This window comes from Frankliniella occidentalis, unplaced genomic scaffold, assembly GCF_000697945.3.
Source record: "Frankliniella occidentalis isolate FOCC.00 unplaced genomic scaffold, Focc_3.1 Scaffold548, whole genome shotgun sequence".
Classification (NCBI taxonomy): Eukaryota; Metazoa; Arthropoda; class Insecta; order Thysanoptera; family Thripidae; genus Frankliniella; species Frankliniella occidentalis.
Genome location: NW_026267664.1, coordinates 96380 through 101463, shown reverse-complemented (window position 1 = coordinate 101463; position 5084 = coordinate 96380).

The following is a 5084-nucleotide window of genomic DNA, read 5'->3' as shown; positions in this document are numbered from 1 at the left end:
GGCCCACCGGCCGCACTTACACTTGCACACATACTATCAGGACAATGACGTGAGAGGCTGCAATTAATACACCCGCAACCCGCCCTGGTGCACACATATCAGCCCTGTTAGTTAGAACTCTACGGACCAGGTATTCCGCTGTTACTTCCAGAGTGCTCCTCTTGCAGCGTCCGATGTCGCAGGGTCCGCGGCCACGCGGCCGCGGTCACTCCCTCCCCCGCCCCCGCCGGGCCGCCTCGTGCCCGGAGCCCAACACCGGCCAGGTCAGGGGCAGAGGAGGGGGGGGAGGGGGGGCTCTCCCGGGGAGCTCTCCCCGGCGCGCTGAGCTTGCCTTTGTCCCGTCCTCCGTACACTCTGCGCGCCTTAACTTACATGACAAAACAGGCCACCACCACAGCATTGCACGACACTCACCCTTCACATTATTGCACTGCACTGCACTGATCACTGCACTTTGACACACGAATAGATACACTGTAGCTGGGCTGGCTCGGCCCCGTCTCGGTCGGTGCGGAGCGGAGCAGATTCACCGCCTCCGCGCGCGTCTGGCGGGGCCCGAGGGCTCGTTCCCCGCCAGACGCAGGGGCGTGCGGTGCACTCCAGACGTCCTCACCCTTCGGCGTCTCAGGGCCGAGTCCGGTGGTGGTGGTGGGCTTTGGTTTATACGGGACAGCCAGCGCGGGGGGCCGCTCCGCTTGCTGCTGCTAGGGCTGCTGGATTTATATTTCATTCTTGTCCAGGAGTTCTACCCGCCCCGCCGCGGCTCAGAGAGAGAGAGAGGAATGGGGGGCGCTGCATAGTAATAACCACCATGGCGACCCAACAACCCCGTCCCGTCCGTCCCCCACCACCAGCACGACGTCGACCCCCACTGCGGCCCTCGCACATTGCTTTCATGTTTGTGATAAATACGCGCGCCGCCCTGCCTGCCACCGTCGGCCCTTTCGCGCGCGGCCCGCGAGCTGGACGTCCGCGGCGTCCGGCGACGAGCGCTGTAATGAAATTAGGACGCCGCGGCGTCCGCGGCCGCCGGTCCGGTCGATGGAAGAGGGATATCAGACGGGCAGAGCATTATTACTCCGAGTGACGGAGTGTTTGTTTTTCATTCCGCGTGGCGTGGCTCGATAGATAGATAGATAGATAGATAGATAGATAGATAGATAGATAGATAGATAGATGGCCGTTGTCCTCCAGTCCGTCGCACAAAACGCCGGCGGCGCGGGTCGCGCGACGATGAGAGGGCCATAGGACCAAGGACGATAACAAAAACCATGGCACCGTGACGGGGACGCGCAGCCGCGCCGCGGACCGGCAGCAGCAGCCGTCACGTGACGAGACACGTGTGGGAACGGATTACTGTATTTGGGAGTCGGCGGATTCCGAGGACTCCAAGGACTCCAAGGATTCCAAGGATACCAAGGACTTCAAGAACGCATAGGACTACAAGGGCTCCGTCCGAGGACTCCAAAAACTCCGAAGATTTTGAGGACGGCGACAACAACCCCCTCAGCGCGGGTTGAATTTTATTGCCGAAATTTAAAGATTTCGTTTCGCTATCGCGCGCGTTTTTATCCGCAGAAAATATCACCCTCCCTCTTCCCTGTGAATATCTCGGATCACCGTACCATGCGGATTCATTCTGCGAGCTAAGTCAAGCCGAGCCGAGCCGAGCCGAGCCGAGCCGAGCCGGCGACCTTGCTCCACCTGTCCCGCGAGCCGATCAGCTGTTCACCTCCGCAGCGCCACGCTCGCCGCGCCGCACTGTGCCGCCGGCGGCGGCCAGCAGCGCGTTCAAAAGAGGCAGGCAGGAAGGAAAAGGAAGTCGGGGTCCGTCGGGGTCTGCCGCAATCAGCGCGCGCAAACAGGACGAGTCGTCCCACAAGGACGCACGCGCAAGTCCAGCCTCTTTGTCGCAGTTTTTCGTTTTTATTATAGTGTTTATAGAGCTCCGACAAAATTTATTTATTTCCGTTCATCTTTTGTTGGGGTAGGTTTGCACTACACTTGTTGGCAAGGGGTGATACGGCGAGCAGGCGTTTTGCCGTTTATTGGCTCGTTCAAAATGTCACGTGATACACGGGCTTACCGCTTGCTTTTCGGTATCGCGTGTCGTTGCACACACACACACAGTGGGACTTCCCCCCTCTCCCTCCCCTTCCCCATTAGCGAGGCTTTGGCATTCGCGCCAGCAGCGCAACCGGCGGCGGGGGAGCAGGGCGGGGCGGGCGGCGCGTCGTGTCAAACATGCGACACGGAATCATTTCAGGTGCCTCGGCCTGCAGCGGACCCCTGGGCCGTAGGCCGGCCGCCGCGGCCGCCAAACGAGCCCGACCTTTCGAACCTGTTGCAGGCGCGACGGCCGCGGTGCAGGGGTGCAGGGCACAGGGCGTAGGGCGTGGCGCTTAGGCAGCAGGGCGGCAGGGTGTATGGCGCAGGTCGCGGGGCGCAGGTCGCGGGGCGCAGGGCGCGGGGTGCGGGGTTCAGGGCGCGGGGCGCGGGGCGCGGGGCGCGGGGTGCGGGATGCAGGTCGCGGGGAGCAGGACGCGGGGCGCAGGCCGTGGGGTGCGGGGTGCAGGTCGCGGGGTGCCGGTCGCGGGGTGCAGGTCGCGGGGTGCAGGTCGCGGGGTGCAGGTCGCGGGGTGCAGGTCGCGGGGTGCAGGTCGGGTCGCGGGGTGCAGGTCGCGGGGTGCAGGTCGCGGGGTGCAGGTCGCGGGGTGCAGGTCGCGGGGTGCAGGTCGAGGGGTTCAGGGCGCTAGGTGCAGGGCGCGGGGTGCTGGGTGCAGGGCGCTGGGTGCAGGGCGCGAGGTGCAGGTCACGGAGTGCAGGTCGAGGGGTGCAGGTGCAGGACGCGGGGGGCTCGCTGCCGCCAGCCCTGCCTCCTTGGAGGCCCCGCCAGGACGACAAACGCTGCGGCGCAGCTACTTTCGTGTTGCACTGCTGCTGCGCATGCAGTGCTGCCCGGGGCCGGATGCGACCCGTCCGCCGGCGTGCTGGTCGCCTACCAACACGCCACCGTTCCGTCCAGCAGAAGAACGACGTCCCGCATTTACTGTGAGAGTGAGTAGTAGGCAATCTTGTTGCTGCAGCAAGAGCGGCGGGCGGAAAAGAGTGCGGCATGCGAGGCGGCCGGGTGTTTATACCTTATTCCAGGTAGGAAAATGCAGCCAGCCGGCAGGAAAACGTGGTGAAATATCACCGACGGAAAGCGGAGAGGAAATTATCGCCCGACGCTAAGGGGGGAAGGGCGGCCAGTTAGTTTCAGCAGGGCGCCCCAACGGCGGGTATGAGAAATATACGGCGCGGCTGGAGGCGCGGGCGGGGGCGGGGGGCGCGCAGGTGTCTGCAGCGCTGCAAGGAGAAGGTGGCAGGGGCGGGGAGGGGGGACTAAAAGTGGATTAAGCGCGCCCGATTACCGGCTCCGGGGCGGCTGCAAAAGGGCGAAGGGCGCAAAGGGGAGGGCGGCCATAATGGCATCGCGAGGTTAAAGTAATACGTTATCTGATTAACAGTGTTTGGGGCCCTAGCCCTACAGGTACTGGGGGGCATATACAACACGAGGAGGCTCGCAGGTCCCCGAAACAGTTACACTGTTACTGCATATGCGTGTGTGGTCGCGTCGCCTCGATGCCTTCCCCGCAAGGGACCATGCGGCGCCATGGCGCGGGACGGCGGAATAGGTATCGCACCCAGAAAGTACGCCCGGCATTTGCCGTTTGAAAGTTGTCAAGTTCAGCGCTCGCTTGTGCAAGCTCTATTAGCGCCTGTTAGGTAGGCCACATCTCGCCTGCAGTACATGCGTGTACGGCGGGGTGGCCTACCCCGAGTCTCGCAGGCGCCGAGCTCCCGTCATTGAGCGAATGAATCTGAGGAAACGGAGCACTTACTGGATGACGCTATGGGCAAGCCCGCCCGCCCGCCCGCGCGGCTGCATGCAGTACAGTAAGTATAACCTCACGAAATATTCCGGGGTCTGAGTGCGAACCATACCCTGCGCAAGGGAGGGCGACGGCACAGGAAGATCCCGAAGAGCGAAGTACCTCCGCCGTTCTCTGTTGATGTTGGTGGTGGTGTTGCTGCGCTCTGCAGTATTATACATGTGTGTGAGTGTGTGTGTGAGTGTGTATTTCGCCGTGTTTCGCTAAACTGCGGGCCCGAATGGGCGAGGAGCCCGGCAAGGGGCGCCAGAAAATTTGCATCCGACAAGCAAAGGTTAAGCAATTCCGCTTTCCGCCGCGAGCGAGCATGGAGAGAGGCTTACTGGAGAAAAAGAGCTGCCGAGCGGCGGTGGTACGAGTTTCGACGACTTCATATCGAGGGAGGCAAAAGTAGAAAATAAACTTTCCCGAATAAATTAATGGCGGAATAAATAAGCGATAATTTGTTTCAGCTTCGGCTTTAGGTTCAGCCGCAGCCTCGTGTCGTGTTGAGCTGACGGCGACGGAGCACACACGACGGCACACCAAGAGACACTTTAGCGCCACCAGCCCGCCGACAGCACAATTATAGCCACGATAATAAAAGTATTCATGCGATTTCATTATCTCGTGTCGTCGTCGTGAGCGTAACGCCCGGTAAAAGCCAGACGATGTGTGCAAAAATTATTCATGACCAAAACGGCGCACGTAAGGGAGCGTCGAAAGAGGGGAAAAAAAGAGTTGTCTTTTGCGAGATGGAAAGCTTAGAGTACATGCACAAGGACAAAACCCCAAGCCATGCGCGAAATAGACTAGAAGCACACACAGAGTGCAGCGAGAGTGTGTGCAATGTGCAGCACACGGCGGAGAGGCGGGCGGGGCGAAGCAGGAGGTCGTTACGTCCTCGATGCGTCGTTTAGCTGCAAAAGAGAGTCTGCCGAGCAGCAAAAGAGCCCCCCCCCCTTTCCCCTGTCCCGTTCCACGTCTCTCTCATTCTCTCTCTCTCCCTCAGTGCGAGTGGGATGGGATAGGGAGTAAAACAGACCGCCGGGAGGGGCAAGGGGAGAGGGGTGAGGGCAAACCGATACGCAATTGGACATTTTACGACCCACTGCGTCGTCAACGTGCGCCCATGACGGGCGGTGGAAGGGAGTGTGTGATTGAGGGGGG